This window comes from Hypomesus transpacificus, chromosome 6, assembly GCF_021917145.1.
Source record: "Hypomesus transpacificus isolate Combined female chromosome 6, fHypTra1, whole genome shotgun sequence".
Classification (NCBI taxonomy): Eukaryota; Metazoa; Chordata; class Actinopteri; order Osmeriformes; family Osmeridae; genus Hypomesus; species Hypomesus transpacificus.
Genome location: NC_061065.1, coordinates 8,843,440 through 8,865,137, shown reverse-complemented (window position 1 = coordinate 8,865,137; position 21,698 = coordinate 8,843,440).

Sequence of the window (21,698 nt, the reverse complement as noted above, 5' to 3'; positions counted from 1 at the left end):
CAAACACACACACGCACACATTCACTGTTCAGAAGTACGAATGGAAGTAGCTCAGGGGTTGAGTATAGAACTGACCAAAAATCTTCTGTCTGTGGGGACAGAGCGGTCTCTGTCTGTGGGGACAGAAGGGTCTCTGTCTGTGGGGACAGAGGGGTCTCTGTCTGTGGGGACAGAGGGGTCTCTGTCTGTGGGGACAGAGGGGTCTCTGTCTGTGGGGACAGAGGGGTCTCTGTCTGTGGGGACAGAGGGGTCTCTGTCTGTGGAGACAGAGCGGTCTCTGTCTGTGGGGACAGAGGGGTCTCTGTGGGGACAGAGGGGTCTCTGTGGGGACAGAGCGGTCTCTGTCTGTGGAGACAGAGCGGTCTCTGTCTGTGGGGACAGAGGGGTCTCTGTGGGGACAGAGCGGTCTGTGTCTGTGGAGACAGAGGGGTCTCTGTCTGTGGAGACAGAGCGGTCTGTGTCTGTGGGGACAGAGGGGTCTCTGTGGGGACAGAGTAGTCTCTGTCTGTGGGGACAGAGGGGTCTCTGTCTGTGGGGACAGAGGGGTCTCTGTCTGTGGGGACAGAGTAGTCTGTGTCTGTGGAGACAGAGGGGTCTCTGTCTGTGGGGACAGAGGGGTCTCTGTCTGTGGGGACAGAGGGGTCTCTGTCTGTGGGGACAGAGGGGTCTCTGTCTGTGGGGTGGTGGAATGTCTGGTCTAGTCAAAGGGAGGACACTGCTTCCTCAAGTCACCAAGACAGCCCTCCACCTTCTCTCTAACGCTCTGGTCAATGGTCACTAGGCAGAGGAACGCCATCATGGGAGGATAGATAGTTTTAGTTACTTAAATCATTTCAAATACATGCACTGTACAGTAACTGTTAGTGTCTGTCTTGTACAACTACAGAAAATTAATACAAATGATACATTTTTGTGTGGACTATAAGGATGGAGTTTTAGCCTTGATGGATGTTTAATTGTAGCATAAAGACAATGCTATGTGAGTCAAGAGACACAAGATTAACATCACAATTCTCCTTATTTGGCAATTTATTTTAGTTTTTGCTTTGGTAACATTATCATAATTGGAAGAAATAATAACAATAGTAAGTGGGTTGAAGTCTTAGGGTAGGTTAGCAGTACAAAGTTATTTTTTGTTCGACCGATTTCAAAGTTAGAGGTGAACTGAATTTTCACTTTCAATATTTTACGTTGATTTATTAACAACTTGCTTTGCCTCAATTGTTTGTGTAAATCGTGTGGAGTATGTTAACGATGAAGCAGAATAAAAGACCACTGTCATCCTTCGGTGCGTATATCTCCATGTAAAAAAAATCATTTCAACAATGACAAAATGTTTTTCATTTCAACTTTTCATTTCATTTTTTTCTTAGGCTTATTTGTAAGAGCAAGGTATTGTACTTTTTCTTAAATAAAGGTCTACGTTGCAAAGAAAACTTTTGTTTTGTTTTCATAAATTGTATGTTCATTGTTGTCAATGTCATTGTATAAAAAAAGATTTCACCTTTCTAAACTATGCCCGAAAGTTAATAGATGTTGGGCTTGTTCAGGAGTTGAGAAAGGAAACTGCTATTTATCAGATTATGAATTCTTATCAAAGCCTTGTGTTCTCTGCCATATGCCAGTTATGAAAATCGGTTGTCAGTGGAGACACCTAGACATTTCAACCCAGAGCGGCGGCTTATGATGTGGCCTAGTTAAAGGTTGTTTTGGTTGTTTTGCTATCTGCTCCCCAATCCAGTGAAAATTTCCCAAGACGTGGCTTGTATGTTGTTGCTAAGGAACAGCCACAGTAGGTGGTCTTCTTATGAATATCATTATGAATCCTCACTCAGGGAAGACAAGTCACCTTTTTGCCTTCCAGACCATGTTTATCACTCTCTTTTTCCCTTAAATATGGTAAGAGGGTGTTTACATTCATATCTACTCTGACTTTGACTTGAGGTCCTTTATGTTTGCGGCAGCCGGCAGCTTTGCAGACCAAGCTTCCACTCTGTAATCCTCTGTGATAGAGAGGAAGCGGGATCGGTACGTGATATGCAATATAGAGCCCGGGAATTGAACTTGTCTGACTTTGTTGGATTCTGCCCTGGTATCATCTGCACAGTTTCGTACACGTGTTCAAGGTAGATTACAAAAAAAAACGAAGTTCAGTCATAATCCACCCAGTCCTTTTCAGTAGCTGTGCCACCCCCGTCATTTATCTTCCTCAACATTAGGCCCTCATCCAGAGGTTTAACTATGGGGGACCTAGTCTGGGCCATGGGCCTCTCCTAGTGCTGTGGCCCCTGTTACCCCAGCAGAGGGCTCTCTGTATGGGGCAGAGGCCCAGGGCATGGCCCCCTGTCGTCCTGCTGGGGCTCCATCTGCTGTGGAGCTGTTAAGAGCCCAGATTGATGGTGAGGCGGTGAGATTGTGACGCTCGTCCCCGTGAGTGACAGGGGATCTTGTAACCCCCCCCCCCCCTGCACCCCTACTGCCTCGACCTACAGTCATAATGGGCATCGTGCCAAAGCTAAGGGGAGCAATGGTCCTGTGCAGGCTGGGAATTGTAGTTTAAGGCTTTTTTTTCCCGTTGAGTGGTTTTGTGACAGGCTGTGCAATGTCCCTCACTCACAGTAGCCCTAAAAGGTCTCATGCTTAAGTGTCGTCATGTGGGATTAGGTGAGGTTCACGCTCCAACCAGCAGCCTCGGGTGCTGTCAACAATGACAGGAAGTGCCTGACAGGAAGTGCCTTTGTTTCTCCCCTGATGTGAGGGCTGCTAAACTGTCGGGTCTAACAGCTGAAGTTTCCCCAGTTAACCCAATGCTAACCCTCCACCACGATGCCTGTCAACAACCCCAACACACGTCTGTGGGTCCTAGTTAAAAAGAAATCTCCCTCCAATTTTTCTCCACAGAATGTCTGGAAAAAAACTGGTGATAAAAGCAGGAGCCTTCACATGTGAGAGCAGAGACAATGCTGGTGTACCTTCAAAGAGAAAATGCTGTAATGTGAGACAGTGGGCCAGGAAATGAAAGCCCTGTCTACATGCCCAGGGAGATCAGAGAAGCTGAGGGGATGTGGTGAGATGCACGCTGTGTTGTTGAGATGAATTGATCTGACCAGTGCTGTTATTAGACAAGCTATGCATCATGATCGACAGGTTAGTGGAAATGCTTTGTTGCAAAGAGGAAACAAAGATACTTTGGGCAGAGGTTTTCTATACTTGATCACTTTCATGTCACAAGTCATTGGTGGTCATTTTGGGGGGGGGGGGGGGGGGGGGGGCAAAGAGTGCGAGCTCAAACTCTCTTTGACTTCATATCTCTTGTAGGCTAGGATGTAAACGGTTCACCGCAGGAGTCAGCCTCACTGATTTGCATTGGCTTCCTCTCCTTGTCATTTCCTTTGACTGCGCTGAGACGTAAACACAACTTGTTCCCTATCAGAATCTCCTCAGACTCATCGCTCCCGCTTCAATCATCTCCACCCCACAAAAAGGAGAGGAGATGAGGAGATGTGGAGGAAACCACTTCAGACTATTGAAACGTCCCTGAGATAAAAGAGGCATAAAGGGGCTTAATTGGGGCCCGTTTCAGACACCAGAAGCGTGGCATGGAGGAGCACCTGTGCCAGAAGCTGCTGCCCAGGAAGGCAGGCTGGCAAGGCCACGACCCCGGCCTGTCTGCCTGGCACAGGGGCCAGAACCCTGCTGCTGAGGAATTAGAAAGTCATTAAGGAACATAAATAGCAGGATGGTTGGTTCTGAACCTTACTACTGTAATGAATAAATGTAAATGTAAGACGGGTGGGGGGCCTCGGCAGAATATTATGACGAGAGTAAAAAAAAAAAAACTTTGAGTTGATAAGTACGTTCAAGAATGTGCACAGAGTTGAAATGCACAAATTGATATTGTTGATTTTGTACAGTAACCTGCCAAACCCCATGGGCAAGGCTGTGTTTTTTTTCTGCCATTTCTTCTTCTTATGCCACCATCATACCACCCCCAAATACCTTGTTTTTACCTCCCCCATCCCCTAGAACCACATCCTCCTCCTCCTCCACCCCCAGTCGTATGCCACCTCACGCCCGCTGGTCACACTCTCCCTTCACGGATGCTCATGGCGCCTAATTAAGGCCTTCATATGCAAATGAGCGTGGCAGTCTCCACAGCTGGCACTCTGGCAGCTCCGCCTCTGGAGGTTCGTCATGAGGGCAGCGAGACTCTGGATGTCTTCTGACGAGGCTCTGTCTGGGGGTGGAGAGGTGGGGATGGTGCTGGGGGATGGTGGATGGAGGTTGAAGGCTGCAGTGGAGGATAGAGGGTGAAGCTGGATACTGGAGCTGGGGGATGGAGCTTGAGCAGTAGACTAAAGGCTGGGGCTGATGCACATCAAGCATGATCAGTTTACAGCCTGATCTGTGTCAGAGTCATCCTCTTCTTCCACTCTACCCACCATGGCCTCTCACCCGCGTGGGTCAAGGCTTCGCCCTAAAGAGATTCCACTGATGCCACGGATATAACTCACACTTAAGTTTGTGAAGCCTGTGTCCTTCTTGAGTTACCCAGGGCTTGCTGTGAGTCATTGACACACCACTGACTCTGATTGCACAGTCAATTACCCAGCTATCTTTCATGGGGCAGGAGAGGAACACGGGGAACAAGTTCATCCATGCAGGGAGCAGAACATCAGGAGAGGTGAAACCAACCCACAGGCGGGAGAGACAAGAGGATATTGGGTTCGATTTTCTTCCCTCCATGTGGATAATAAAGGTTAATAACAGTCCTTTCCTGTGTCATATTTGACATGACCAGTCATCGCAGTAATTACAATCATTACACTCCAAATGATGTCTAGTTATCCCTCTTAAACACAGGCCTCACAAAGAAAATCAATTATTCAATCAGAGCTCTCCTATTCAGCCCTGCCTGAGTTCACTTAATTTTGGGCCTGGGTGAATCTGCCGCAAATAAGCCCTGCGACCGGAGAAGAAAAGACGGAACAGGCCCCTAATTTGTACCCTTTCAAACGGTCAATCACTTTTCAAAGGAATGCAAGCTTATGCTGACAATCAGTCGACGTGAATGCGCACGGATTTCATCTGCTGCTTTACATAAGTTATCTGGTGATAAGGACGGGGTAGGGGAAGACCGTGCCCTCTCTCTCTCTCTCTCCCCCCCTCTCTCTTCCTCCCCTCTCACCTCATCGCTCACACTTCGTGCGTTGTGTCTCACCCGTGCCCACTTCGATTGGCAGGATGTAATTTAAAAGCATGGGCACAAAGAGCGAATGCCAAGCAGCCCATAATGGAGGCTGGATGTGCTCTGATTTGAATGGGCCGTGGTGCTCAGGGCCCTGGGCCTGTAATTAAGATCGGAGGGACAAAGGAGAGGAGACAGTCTCACAATGCCTGGAAGACCTGGGGATGGCTAGGGGAGAGCAAATATCAGCCCCTGGTACCCAAAATGGAATGGGAGATTTGTATGGACACTTGAGTGGTAGAATAAAGGAGGTATAAAGGGTTTTAGTTGGAAGACTTGGAGGCTACTTGAAGCCCATCGGAGGAAATACTTCATTGATGGTTTCCAAGGCTTCAAGAGATAGGTTGACATATCTGAGGGTGATCTGATGATTGTGTGTCTGTGTTATGGTGGTGGTGATAATAAAGAACAGGATGGTGACTCAGGGATTCCTCGTGCTTTGGTCTGGATATCTCGGTAAAATCGTGCAGACTCTAGAATCTCTCTCAGAGATCCAACACAGAACAAGCTCTCTCTTTGATTCAGAGTTATGGCATGTGACATTTAGCCAATAGCAACTTGACTTCATACAGAATTAATATTCAAGCAAGTAGTGACTCCATCAGTGCTCCTGTAGGGCCGTGTGATCCATCTGAATGATAAAAAGAATGAGAGGAGAAGATGGAGGGCTGCAAGTCTTGCTGTCCTCCTCTTCCACCCTCCCTCACTCCGGAGTATTGGTGCTCCCAGAGACTCACTCTAACTCCTAGTGCTCTGGCTGGTTGTGTGTTCAGACCTTATTCCGTTTAATTAGATTTGTTAAAACAATTTTTGGAGTGCTTTATTCGGTAAAAGCTCTCAGGGGTTAACATTCGCTGAACACTTCTGTTCAGCTTCTTTTCACCAATGGAGCATAAATTATTTAAATTATTCAGAATTGTGCGACCTTTTATCTCACCCCCTTTGAAGGCAGCAAATTAAAAATGCAAATGGGCTAACTAATTAATATGCAAATGTATTCATTCCCAGTTAACAATTAGCAATTAAACCTGCAGTGTCTAGAAAGGGCACTGACAAAATTAGCAACTTATTTTGCGTTTGAAAAATAGAGGCAGTCCGAAAAAATTGATTGACGAAATGACTTTTACTGACAATCACTTGTCTGGCTGTAAACTGAATTAATGAGACGTCATGTTGAATGCACAGGAATCTAAGCAGACTGATGTCACAAACAAGAAAATGTATGTCATTTTGTCATGGTTTGGTCTCCAGACTTGTATAAATCAATCAAAAGTTAATTGAAATGCAACCGTCTGGTAGGAGTGTGTGTGTGTTTGTGTGTACACACTGAATGTGCTAAATCACTGACGTATTTCCTTCTGTAAAAGAAGAGGAGGTCAGTTACATAACGTAAACAAGTTCCCGCTCTTTGTTTCTCAAGCAATGTTCAGAGTCGCATCAGGAAAAGGGCAGCTGGACCATCATCAAAACCCCAGAAGTATTGAACCAGGAAAACACATCATAAAGCTCTACCACAGCCAAGAGAAGCCTTACAGGAATATTAGACTCACCCCACCTCCCTACACTACACCTTATGATGCCTAATACAAAACCCCCCACATCAATCATGCATGCCAAGCCTGCCTGTCTCCCCTGCCTGCGAATTTAACCACATCCAGATCCTTCCCTCAGATACAGGAGAGCGAGGGCTGGGAGGCGTGAACTACACCTCCTTCTAAAGGTTATCTGGGAGACACAGACCTGGGGGCATGCTCAGCTAACATCTCATACAGAGTTCACACACGTCTCCGCCGCTGTTCGCAGGAGAACATCCATGCAGTAATGTATGGGTGGATGGATGGACGCACGGAGATCACTGTCATTTCTGCAGCCGTGACAACGGAGGTCAGCAGGGATACCTGAGAGAGCGCTCTCCTTCTTTATCATCATCTGCAGCTCGGCTAATCAGCGTCAGTGTTCAACTTGATCCTCTGTCAGTGAGGGATTCCCGCCAGAGGGTTTACACCTTCCAGACGCCCTTGTAATTGTTTTGCCTTTAAATACAAACCCGATTTTTGTGTTTCATTAACTTATATTTAAAAATGCTCGCGTCCCCTTGACAATTGAACGCTATATCACCAGAGAAGGTTCATATTTTATTTAGAAGTATTTAATATTGTTTTCCGGATGGTTGGGGTGCCTGTAGGGTTGGATTCCAGTCACATTCAAATATTTCATTACTCTTTGGAATAGATTTTCTATTGCTTTGAGTGACATTTGATTATGATTTTGTTTCATGAAACATGCAGAAAGAATGTACAGTTATTACTTAATATACCAGATGTTTGTTACAATATGTTCAAGGTATAGTCTCATGCATGGTGTTATTAAATACTTTAGTGATTTAAGGTGCTTGCCATGAGTTGTGAACGTGTGAGGGTGACTAGGCTAAGTGTCATACAGGACTCAGTACTAGTTAGTAGGTCTATTACAGGACTGGTTAAAACACAAAACAAATAAAAACCCAGCCCAGTTTTTTTTCTCAGTTTTTGTCTCATTGAAAAACTGAAATAAAGGAAAAGAAATACAGCAACGAGCCTCTTTCAAGCAAACAGGCGGGGGATGGGGAAGATAATTAATTCTGAGATTAATGTACTGTAGCAGTGGTGTGTTATTAAAACGCTATTTTTAAATTACAGCTCAGAAAGCACCCCCTTGGGATTAAGAGTGTTAGTCACTGATCTCTGCTTAAGTTATGGAGGAATATCCTACAAGCTTCGTATGGTTCCTACCGAGGTGGAAAGCAAGCTGTGGTTGGTTTTTTGGTGCGTCTCCGCTTCAATGACTTCTTAAAAAAGGCTTTGTCTGATCGGCTCTATCAATGAAACAGTAACCGCTTTCAGAAAGTGCCCCTTTAGCTGTGTTTGATGTGCGATGTCCCATTGCTGTCTAAAGCTGGCATCACGGTCATGTCTCTTTTTATGCCTGTTGTTAAACACTTAGCGACATCGGGCGGAAACCGTTGAAACGTGCGGAGGGTCAGGGTTAAAATGAAAACTCAGGCACAGGGGATGATACTCCTGCTGAACATGCAACATGCCGTTGGAGGAACGTTTGGACCAGAAAGAGCGGGAGGTATTTAAACAGACATTATAGCTGACAAGGTCCTGGTAAATGTGCCAGGAACAACACTCTGAACACTTGAATACCTCTCTTCCCTGTGGATTCTGTGTCGGCGGATTGCAAGTGATAATTTTATTTCAATAAAAGAGAGCATCTGGGAATCGCTGGTGATAGATTGATAAACCGATGCAGAGGTAGAGATAAAGTGAGAAAGAGAGGGAGACAGAGAGAGTGTGTGCGTCTGAGTGTATCTCCATGTGTGTATATGTTTGTATCTGTCTGTGTGTTTGTGTGTGTATGCTATTCTGTTTTAACATTGGCAGTGTGTGAGAAGCACCTGTGGCTGCTGGCAGCCTGTGTGGTGTGTTCTGGCTCTGAAGGGACCTTGAAGCCCAGTGCGGTGGGAGTGCCCAGACTGTCCTGCTAGCCGTAATTAGCGCAGGCCTGTTGATTCACTCATAATGAGAGGGAGTTCATTAGCACTGTGCTAATTGCTACCTACTTCACCACCCCAGCAGAGCATCATCTCCCCTCCAAAAGTTTCCACTCAGATCCCATCAGCACATCCATGGTTTGTTTCTCTCAGACAAACTTTCCCAGCGAGATGGAGTGGAAGCAGATGGATATTCATTTGTGATTAATTCAGATTGATTGGTGTTTAAAGGATGTGCCAAAATGAGCATCGTGCTGGTGGGCATGGACCTGGGAGAGGTAGATGGTCTTGAAGATGATTCAGTCCACCTACCTTTTTGTTCAACGTGCCTGGTAACTGAGGTGCGGTTCTTTTGCAATGTGGTTGGTGAATACAGACTCATTTCTAGACTTTGACCACCAAAATACTGTTAGAACTGTTAGCCCTTCTGATCCTCAATTTGTACTTTGTATGTCACCTTGGATAAAAGCGTTTAATGAATGAAATGTAAATATAAATGCAAACCTGAATGTGCTGTCAGTACTGTGCTGTACTGTCCTTTGCTCTCACTCTCTACTGTATCCTTGTTATTACAAAGCTAACCTTTTAAGCACGTTGCCATGTAGTGTGTGTGCCATGACTGTTACATCAGAACCTTATGAATCCATTAATTCATGAATTGTAAGTTGCAAACAGCACACACACGCTGACACACACACACACACACACATGCACACCCCCATACATCCAAAGACACGTACACAAGCACACACATACACACACAGATACACACGCCACTTACCATTTTCCGCCATTGTTCTTCTGGCTGTTTGCCTTTGCATGTGTGTGTTAATTAGTTAGTTCTCAAAGCTGAGCGATTGGCTGTGGAATGTAGGTGTTGATTGCGCCCTTGGTTACATTTAACATGTGTTGGAATAGATAACTTCCCATCTCTGTGTGCAGGAACCCCTGTCAGATCCTAGACGACACGACTTAGAATGTCCCTGTTCTGATGTGAGACTGTGATCTGTGGGTCAGAAGGAGTGATGTTCTGTGCAGAGTATTGATCTGGTGGATTGGGGGCCTGCTCATGGGCACCAGCGCAGAACCACTTGATTCCTCCATGAGGGAAGGTGCGACTGACCCGAGCCTACGAACGTGCCACCATCTCTGTTTCACAAGATGTTCTGTGCTTACGGGAGATACAGTAGTTGTGTTCACCCTTCTGATTTGTGTGGTGCTACATAACAAGTGTCCACAAAGCAATCTTGCCTAGAGAGGGGGACGTGCCTGCGCGACCCTGCGCGGTGTGAGAGGCCTGTGCACCACCACCATGACTCCTCCCCGGAGACCCTCTCCAGCAGGACTCTGAGTGAGCCCGCATTTAAATGAACCTTCTCCGCCACCACACCTACAGCCACACAAGGACTCCTGAACCCTCACTGACCGTTAAGCACCTCGTCAAAGACAATAACAACAGCCGACATGGCCTCCTCTCTCTCTCTCTCTCTCTCTCTCTCTCTCTCTCTCTCTCTCTCTCTCTCTCTCTCTCTCTCTCTCTCTCTCTCTCCCCCCCACCCTTGTTCTCTCCTTCAAACAGTTCCTTCCTTACCTGACACCTCTTCCCTTCGTTGACAGCTTCACCACTGACAGTGTTCTCTCAGCACAGTCCTCTCACTCCTCGTCTCCAAACGCAGCTTACATCCCATCAACGTTCCCCAGTGCTCGGAATTAAACGACAAGTAGTCATGGCATCGCCTTCTCTGTTTGGCATCCTCGTCTGTTCTCCTCCTCATTCTATTCCTCTCCTCCTTCTCCTCCTCCTGTCCTCCTTGTCTGTTCTTCTCCTCCCTCCTCCTCCTCCCTCCTCCTCCTCCCTCCTCCTCCTCCTCCCTCCTCCTCTCCTCTCTCACCGGAGGTGAGAAGCTGGGTCTGGGTGATCACAGCATCAAAGCTGCCAGTCAGACCCCAGGCGGAAGCACCGTACTGGGGGGGGGGGGGGGGGGGGGTGGGGGAGCAAGGCGAGAAGCACCCCCCCCCCCCCATCCCCCTCCTGCCCCCCATTACCTTTGGACCCCACCAGCTAAACAGGCAGCAGTCTCAGGTCTAATTACTGTGAAAACACCCTGCCATTACCTGCTGCAGCACCACTGCTGCTCACAGATGCATGTGCCTCTTCTGATGGGGTGATGAAACTCAAGCCTTTCATGTCCCAGAGGAGGTGAGATGGGGGGGGGGGGGGGGAGGGGGGTAAAACAACCAGGCCACAGTTTACAACACAACAGTGTTTTATGGGGTGTTCACCTGACTGTTGGATGAATTTAGGGTTGGTATGAACAGATAGCTAAGATCAGAGGTTTATTCTGGGCTTATTTTGTGCAGAAAGATGTGTGATGCAATCCGACTGGCCTTTGGAAAGATAGCAACTGTAGCTGTTTGGCATACTCCATCAAGCCACTGTTTTAGAAAGCGGAAAAAAAAGTTCCTGAAAATGTGGTGTAATTATTCATAATCCCAACAATTGGAGTGAAGCTACCTCATTTGGCTGTGTAATTTAAGCAGTTTTTTTTTTATTTCTTGCATACATTTACACATTAATGGGACCCTTTGTGAGAGGCAGGGAGTGTTTTCCAGTGTGATATCTCTCACAGTGGTTTCGGCCCAGTTGGAAGGCAGGGCCAGCTGAGAGACATGATGATTGGTTTTTGTTCTTGTTCGCAACGGAGAGATTTAACACATTCAGTGTTGGTGACTCTATCATCAGCGGTGTTCTCATAGTCGACAAACACCTACGTCTTATGTGTTAGGTGTGTTGATGATGAAGTACGAAGCTAGTGTTGTGACCTTCGAGACACGGAGAACATTGAACCAGTATTTACCAACCTTGCAGAACTCAGACACATACACTAACACACTCACAAACACACACATACACACACCCATGGTGGGGTATCACTACTCTTCAGACCTGCGTTATGACCTTCATGTAAACAAACCCAGTCCAGGAGTTGACTCATCACCCAAACCTGTATTTCCTCTCTCTTCTTTTCACTTTACTTTCTCCAGCTCATCTTAAGTCCTTCTCTGACTCTCGTGTTTTCCTCAGGATAGGAAATCTAGCTGGTGTTGGCTTGGCTGTTAGATATAGCCTTAGGTGTGTGTGTGTGTTTGAGTCTGCGTGTGCGCTTGTGTGTGTGTGTGCTTGTGTGTGTGGCTGGCTCTGTGTTGTGCTCTGTAAGATTTACATAAATAAGCTCCCAGCCAGTCCCGGCATGCCCGTGCTGTTGCCCAGGTGCAAGGACATTTGCATATAGAGCTGTGATAGGGCTCCCCTGGGTCCCCTTGGCGACTGCGGAGCGAGCAGGGGGCCGGCAGCTCCACAAATGAGTTCTGAATTGGAACCTCAACGCCGCCCTCCATTTTAGATGTGTGTGTGCAGGGAGGAAGCACAGGACAGTGACCCGGGAGAGAGACAGATACGTCAGCAGATGTGTAAACAAGCCCACACGGAGGAGATTGAGTTGGATGGATAATCAACGACGGCTCTGATTGACCCAATCAACCCCATTTGTAATCGGTTATGAACGCTGGTGTTGTCTAGTGTTTGGTTCGTGCAGTTGATCTAATTAGAATTAGTTGCGTTAATGATTGTAACACGATCATAATAGACTTTGAATTACTGTAACTCTGTGAAATCAACAAATTGACTTTTTCTTCTGTTGTGGTTATGCTAGCTGAGCAGTTTAGATGATGGACAACAAAACCTGGTGCTGATTGCTGATCTTCTCTGTCTCCCTCCCTCTCATTCTGTGTCTCTATCCTGATGGAGGAGGCATCCGGAGTAAATATAAAACAACACTTAAATCCCAAATGAATCGACCATTGACCGACGAGTTGTATCAGGTGTCATTTGTGGAGCTCCATCCAGGCTTTCCTCTCTTCTCTGTGACGTCTCCCCAGTCAGAGGACCACAGCGGGGGCTTCCTGTAAACCCACGCTGACGGTAGCGCTCTCTAGGACGAGAACGACCTCCTCCAACATCGCTAGAGACCCACATGACCTACAGCAGAAAGCCTGCTTCTTTAAAACGCCATCATGGGTTGGATTCCCAAACTGAAGCTAATATTGCCCCTGTTGTGTCACTGAGGATAAAGCTGTCTGCTAAATGACCGTGGCTATCATCTACAGTTCCGTGTGATGGAGCTTGCCTCCGGTCCAAGTCCAGGGCCAGCCTCCAGTGAGCCTTTCTCCAACAGCAGTCAAACAGGCCCAGTTGTTCCCGGCACTCTCATGTTGTCCTAATGACCCTGGCAGAGAGGCAGACAGACAGAGTTGTGTCTGAGAGCCACTGGCCTCCCTACACAGCACACAGCCACGTTTCCTCAGAGAGTCTCCATTTAGACATTCTCTATGATTCCCCTCTCAGGAAACAACCAAATCATTTTCTCATAGACACACTCATTAACTGACAGGCCACTCGCTGCCAGTTTCAACATTTGAATATTCCCGTGTCGGCCTCAGCAAACATCGAAGGTCTGATCGTTTCAACGATGCCAGCGCCGCCATGCCAGCAAAGCACTCCAAAGAGAGGGCCCGCCATGCCAAGCAATAAGCTGCTGAAGGAAGCTGGCTCTGCTGTTATGACGCCGAGAACATGACAGGAGAATATGGAGGAATGTAATTATACATTCACTTAGATCTTCACCAGCAGACATAAAGGAGCTACAAATTAGCTAAGGCACACGAAAACTGATACATTGAACGTCATTATGCAAGTGAGTGAAAGAATGTGATCGCCTGCGAGCATTGAAGCTGCTCCTACAACAACCACACACACACACACACACACACACACACACAGCATCAGTCTCAGTGAGTTTGGTGCGAGAGGATGATTTTTATTTGCCTAATATGTTCTGCTGTAAATCTGCATTGTCTGTGGCTATTGAAATACAGAGAAAGAGAGATCAATATAATAGGTTTGGCACCCAGCCAAAATCATCCCCGACAATGTACGCGGCAGGCATTTGAAATCATCGGTGCATAGCCGCGCGTTTGGGGGATAAAAATAATTCCTCGCCTCTTTGCCAGGGAGAGGGAGGCACAATGCCCAGGTCTGATGGGAGGAGTGCCACATGGGTCTGCAAATTGGCTCAGGCGATCAGACACGGGCATCTCATTCTGTGGGAAGAAGTAAGGGGAGAGGGGGGGAGGAGAGGAAGGAGAGAAGAGGAGAGGGAGGAGGAGAGGGAGGAGGGAAGAGGAGAGGGATGAGGAGAGGGAGGAGGCAAGGGGGGCATTTCAATGATTTCCCTAACCTGGCACAAGGCAGGATGAGGATGGCTGCACTGGAGGTTTGCAGCGTGCGTATTTGGCTCTCTGTTCCTGTCTTTATTGGGAGAGAGAGTGTGGAGGCATTTGGGGGGTTTGTCTGTCCCCGAGCTGGCGTCAGTGCCGAAGGAAGATGTCGAAAACAAATGATTGTTTCATTTACGGGAATCTGCCCCAGCCCTTTACATGTACATCGTATGAATTAGCCACTCAATGTCTGTGTTAGGTCGCTGGGATTGTGTCAAATCAGTAGACGTTTGAGTTTATATGAGATTTATTTTGCAGCGGCCGATATCATCCGTCTCTGTCAGGAGTTCCATGTCAAACTGCAGAGTCTCTCCCAACAATTATGAGGAAATTCATAAAAGGGATGTCAAAGTGTAAACACATAGCACTGTCTATGTATTTCTCTCTCTCTCTCTCTCTCTCTCTCTCTCTCTCTCTCTCTCTCTGTCTCTCTCTTTCTCTCTGTCCCTCTCTCACACACACACACACACACGTACGTTCCTACCTTTGGCACCCTGCAGTCTGGGCCAGTGTAGAGGAAGTCTCTGCGGGAGTGCTAGATTAAAAATGACAATCACTCTGGGTACGCCACAGGAAACGCAGGTGCCTTTGTTAAGAGACACCCAGCGCACTAAAGGGCCTAATTATCTGCTGTTATTTTGGCAGTTATCAGGCATAAAATAACTCTCCTGCTCAGCCCCTACTCATACAGCGAAAAATTACACACTTGCATGCAGTGAGGTATTATTTTGTAGCCTCCCTTTGACAAGGTGCGATGTAAATGCAGCCATGGAATTTTCCTGAATTTCTGCCGTTCAACGTGAACACTGAACTTTGCGTAGAATGTTGAACATGGACAACCAAATACCAGTCAAAATACCAATGCCTGTAGGACAGGCTGTAAGACAAGGAGACAGTCACAGACAAATCTGGATGCTATCTCACAATGCTATAATGTCAGGTATTTGGTGAAGTGTGGAGGCTAACAGAAAAGAGAGGGAGAGAGGACAGTGAATGAAAGAGAACAGAGAGACTGAGTTGGTGACTGTCAGCTTCAGGAGGCTAGGTGGCACTGTTGGGCATGCTTTGACATACACACACACACACACACACACACGCTCACACACACTTAAGACTAACAACCATCCTCAGCTCATGAACAGATGAGAAATGGAACCTATGGCATCTCATTATCAGAATTTGGCAGAATACCTTTGGACTCTACCTTGGCTCCATGCTCGCAGTGTGAACTCACACATGCAGTGTGTGGCGTGTGTGTGTGTGTCTGTGAAAGCCTATACGTATATACATGTAATTGTTCAAGCCATGTCTGTGTGCGTGTGTGTGAATGTGTGTGTGGGGGGGGGGGGGGCGTGTGTGCGTGTGATCGTGTGTGTGGCTTCGTACTGTTCCCTCTTACCTCTGCAGTGCCAGTGGAGTCAGTGTCTCGATCTGTAGCTAATGCAAGCAGGGCCTATATCATATGCAGATAATGGACCATCTGGGTGTGTACCCTGCGTCTCTCTCTCTGCATCACAACGGATCACATGACACCTCGGCGCCCTGCAGGAATAAGAGGCCTTGTAATTGAAATGAAAAAGAACGGGAAGAACATCCCCATTGAGAGCCCAAACATCCACTCTCCCTCTCTCCTTCCCTCTCTTTCCCTTTTTCAACCTCTCCCCTTCCTTCCTTCCTTCCATCCATCCTCCCTCCTCTCTTTCTCTCTCTCTCTCTCTCTCTCTCTCTCTCTCTCTCTCTCTCTCTCTCTCTCTCTCTCTCTCCCTCTCCCTCTCTTGCTTTCTCCCTATCTCCCTCTCTCTTTCTCTCTTCATCTCCATCTTTGTCTGCCATGGTGTATTCAGATGGGAGCCAGCCTTTAGCAGGCACCACCAGGCTCTGTCAGGGGGCTGAGCTGTGTCTGTGGGCCTGATCGGAGGTGGCACGGTCGGGGAGATGAGCGCTCAGCGTGGGGCGGAGGAATGGGGACAGTCCCCCACGGTCTTTCACTTTCTCTCTCTCACACTCTTTCTTTCTCTTGCTCTCTCTTCCCATCTCTCTCTCTCTCTCTCCTCTCTCTCTCTCTCTCTCTCTGTCGCTATTTAACCGCTTCCTCCATGACTTCTTCTCTCTCCTGCTCTATCTTTATCACCCAGTCTCTGCAGTCTTCTCGTTCTTTCCTGTTTGGAAAGTTAAGACCATGGGACGTCTTTTAGTGTCTGTTCTCACTCTGTTCTGACTCTCTCAAGCTCTTCTGTCTATTTCCGTGAGGTGTGTGTGTATGGGGGAATGGGGGGGGGAGTTACACACACAAACGCACATATCCACGCACACAAACGCACATCCACACGCACAGAGACGCATCCGCACGAACACAGACGCATACACACAAACACACATTCACACACATCCATATCTACACACACACACACACACATCCAGAAACACACACCCGCATCTACACAGACACACACATCCACACACACACATCCACACACACAAACACATCCACACACACATCCACACACAACTGCTCTGGCACCATCTGTGGGGGCAACAGCAGCCTTGTACCCACCTCTCCCTGTTGCCCCATTTCCCAGTGCACCCACACTCTCTCAACCACACTCACCCGTCAGCGCACCTGCATCCCTCATCTTCTAACCCTCCCACATGCCCTCTGACTGGCTACAGCCCACTAGCTCCTGGGACAGACCACAAGTGTCATCCATGCCTGTCTTCATTGTCTGTTTCTCTCTCTCTTTCTCTTTTATTCTCTCTCTCTCTCTTTCTCTCATTCTCTCTGTCTCTCTCTCTCTTGCTCTCTCCTCTCAGCATACATTTGATTTAGTTTATGACTGAAGACTCAATTGGAATTCCTCTTCTCCATCAGTCACACAGGGAATTTTCTCTTATCTAGCAGAGAGTGTTTTACAGCACATCATGGTATAGTTACACCACAATAAATACCTCTGTTTGGCAGTATTACCTAGCCAGCCCTTGATTTAACACAAGGAGAAGGAAAGTGGCCATCAAAAGATGATTATTGTTTGTTCCTGCTTGTGTTTCTGTTTTACAGGTGACATGACACAAACTAATGTGAGACATGCTAAAACATCCAGTCTGTAACAATGCTGTTTCCAAACAGAAAAAAAAAAGAAAAAATAACTGCCTTTGTTTTGCATCAGAAACGAGGCAACTATCCTTAAGCAGAGGACGAACATGTACATCTTGGGTGACATTGGTGACCATGTCCAGCCGACCAATTACTCCTGTCTAAATATGGTCTACAAAGAGCTGGCCTGAACCTCACTGCTCACTCTGACTGTTACTCCCCAATTATTCCTGCATAAGCAGATTGTGGTGAACATCAAACTGGGGATGTGAAGGCTTGTGTGCGGTCTGCCTCCAGCAGAGTGCTCTTTCTTTCCTATCATTTGATCTCGTATTGTAATCCCAGGTGTTTTTAATAATTTATGGGATACAGCTTCTCGTTAAACAATAATTTATATGTGTCTATGAGAATTGATTCCACAGGAATGCATGTCTAAATAATGAGAGGAATGTCTGTTTCAGCTGAGGGACAGAGCAGGAAGGACATGATAATCGCAATAATAGTCATGGCAACGATTGTGTTACTGACATAATTGCTAATAGTACTACAAACAATAATAATACTGTTACAATTTATAACAATAAATATTATTATTACTATAATAATAATAATTTATGTTATTATTATAATTACAATAATTATTAACAATACTTGTGGTTATTTTACATTTTTTTGCCATCTGTAGCAGTACCTGTAAAATGCCATTGTATATCTCACGTTATACATTTTTACAGTAAACAAACTACAAACTTGTGGTAACCTAAATTGCTAGGATGTTAGAAATGTGATACTGTATCAGAGTGCATTCAAAACATATCAGTGAAGTAAATATTAGCTTACAACTTTTCAATCAAAGGTTGGTTACAATATATAGGCGGACTCAGATACTATACTGTTTGAGGTTTACTTTCACAGCTCTACTCATATCCCGGTTGTGCAACAATATACATCTGCCTGTTCATATCCACTTATCAGTTCCCTTGGGAGGGCACGGTCATGCATGACATGTTTATTGTTAATGTAAAAGCCGTGTAGCGCCCGCTGCTAATGTATTCTGAGGAGTGATGCCAGGGCCTCTTTCTGAGACGATCCAATCAGAACGCTCATCAGGAGAGACGATAGGGGGAAAATGGACACAATACAGACCCTGGTCTGGAGTTCACATGCCACGAAGCAGGGGAGACACACACACACAAACTCTCTCTCTCTCTCTCTCTCTCTGTCTCTCACACACACACACACTATCTCTCTCTCTCTCTCACACACACACACACACACACACCCACACACACATGCATACACACAGGTCATATTGTTTAATTTGTCATTTTTTTAACTACATGCTTTTGTGTTTCTTCCCCTTGGCACTTTTTTGCTTATCACAATGTATGCTTCATGTTTTGGCTACCTGCGATGTTCTTGTTGTTTATGATCATTGACCCATGCACTTTTTTGTAAAGCTCTCTCTTGGAAGTCGCATTGGATAAAAGCGTCTGCTAAAAGAATAAATATAAATGTAAATTTACTCTCTCTTTGTCACACACACGTACACACAAACACACATACACATACACAAACAAACATACATGCATGCACACACATATGCACACTCTCACACACACAATCATACGCACACACACACACACATTCACAGACACACCAACATGCATGCAAACACATGTGCACACAGAAACACACTCACATAGACAGGCATGCTCATAAACTTACATCAGTGGCCTAATGTATGACGTGTTTGTACAATTAACATGGTGTACACAACACCACAATACTAAAATACTGCTGTATACAATAGGCTTAACCTACTCCTGAACATCAGAAGAACTACTCTTGAGACAAAGTAAAAGGAAAACACATACATGAAAGATGTACAGTAACAATCAATTGATTGTCAAGAAAAAGTCAAACATCTGTAGGATACTGGTGTTGTCGGGACGCCCCCCCCCCCCCCCCAAAAAAAAAGAATACCTCACAGGAAGTGACATTGTTTCGATTGCCTACGTGTTGTACGATGATAACACTCCGACAGTTTGACAAGTCTTCAAACACGTTCAAACTGTTGGTCTCTGTGAAGTCGATCTGTTGATGACTTTTTACAGGAAGAAAGGCTTCACATGGAGGCATGGGCTCTGCGTCTGCAGCGTGGTAGTCAATATGCTTTTAATTGTTTTATTTTGAGAAAATGCAGTGTTTGGTGGCATTGTGGACCCTCCCCCCTCTCCAGATATTTTACAGCTGCTTAAATTGAAATAACTGACATTAAAACATGTAAACGTCTCTCATTAGGGACGGGATCCAAGATGTCATCGCAATCACACAGAAATCAGAAAAATACGATGATAAAACATAGATTAGCATTTTAGGACTGCCTGCGTCTACCACATCATTCTGCTTCAAAGAAGAAAAAGATAAATGATGATGCCATTAAAAGTGAACTAATTAAGGAATGCTTCTTTTAAAAACTCATTAACTGCACCCTCATTTACATAATGATGCATATTAATTAAGTTTTAATGAATCTGAGCTTCCATCGAGTCTCCTCTTGTTGGCAGTGGAGCAATCTCTGCAAATGAATAAACACTGCTCTTAAGTATATTTCTCTCTGCAAATGAATAAACACTGCTCTTAAGTATATTTCTCTCTGCAAATGGGAAATGGGTTTTAAACAATAGTAACTAATAAACAAAAGAGGATCTATTCAAATCTAGACCCCTCCACTTAACAGAAATACACACAATTCAAGGTTAACTATCAACCACAATGTCGATGAGAACTGTATTAGTAGAAAACATCAATTACATTTTATTTTTATTTTTGACTGAGTCTGAGTTTGATTAAAGAATAAAAATAAATATATATTTCTACTTTTAAATACAAGTACAAGCAGTTTTATTATTTAAATCCAGTAATGTTAAAAGTGGTATATGGTCTTTTAATGAGATGCATTTTAAATTAGAGCACACTTTTCACAATGCCAGCTGGTGTCTATTCAGGTGCTCTTGTGTTGTGAATCAAGGTGTACTTACACACCTCCCCCTTCCTCCTTGTCTGCACATTGAGACTAGCTTCCTCCTCTACAACACATAAGGACGCTAATTTACACTCAACACACACCACACATACAGGAACTGCACAGCACTGAGGCTACTTCTAATACAGACCCCATTTTAGGGTACCATAACACCTACTGAATTAGTGTGACCGAATCATTGGTTCTGCCCAAGATACTTCTGCTGGCATGACTAATGCCATGAAGATCAGTTAACAGAATCTACTGCCATAATGCTTATCTCACCCTTATCATTGCTGTTTCTGCAGCCTCCCCAGAGAAACAACGAAAACCAGTGTTGTTTGGCACTGCGTTTCTGCGGGTCTCCTTGGTCAAAAATCCTCCGCTCATTTTCCGTGGCCGTGGGGCATGCACCCAGGGTCAGGGGGTCATGACGAACGACAGAGGAACGAGAGGGAGCGAGTTTGTACCCGTGTTGGGGAGACGAGGGGGGGGAGAAGCAGATGCCCGTTAATTAGAGGAAATGTGACGGACAAGATTTGATCAGCAGGCGATGGGCACCTCCTGCCGCACGGCAGCTGTTGCCAGCGGCCTTGGAGGGGCGTGTGTGCCCGTCCCCACGGGGCACCGCGGCGTACCGCAGGCACACTGGCAACCATGGGCGGACTAACACACGGATGAACAAGGATGGCTGCACAGACGCGGAGAATAATAGTTGTCTGTCTTCCTGTTATCTGTCTGTGTGCGCACTTTTGATGTGGTGGTCCCTACTTCTCCCCGATCAACCCTTTTTCTTTTTCATTTGTTTGTTCTTTCACTTTCTTTTTTCATTTCTTTAAGCCTCCGTGTCTGTCGTTCCCCTGGTATAGAGGACTTACTGGGAGATGACGGATGTCTGATTAATTGAAGTCTCACAACAAAATGACGACTGGATCGACGTCTTGAAGCGCTTCTAAACTAGAATAATAGAAAACCATGCAGTGAGTGGGCTGTGTAATGTGGTGCAGTAATAAACACTAGTGTGAGGTAATGCAACTTAATAAGAATTAAGTTCAAGTGCCATTCAACTGAAAAATATTTTTGATCATTGAGTTTGTTCCGTGTTACCGATAATTTCTTGGAAAGGCTTTGCTTTCTGCTTCTTTTGTTTCAGTAGACTTGGCTCCAAATAAAGAAGTCCACACAGAAAAAGAGCCCCCACCGTTAAAACGTATCTTTCTCTAATCAATTGTTAAATTGTCATAGACAATCATCATTTAAAACTACCTCCCTGAGTGTTTTCTTTAATCTGCTGCTAAATAGGGCAAGCCTGTCGATCAGAGATGCTTCTCCTGCTCACCAGAGACTTTAGGTGTTTCAACAATAGCTTGTAAAAAAACAAAGAAGCACTTTCTCTCCTCTTCTCGAATCCCCCCAGAGATACACCAAAGGTATCAAAACTGAAGAAAGAAGAGAAATA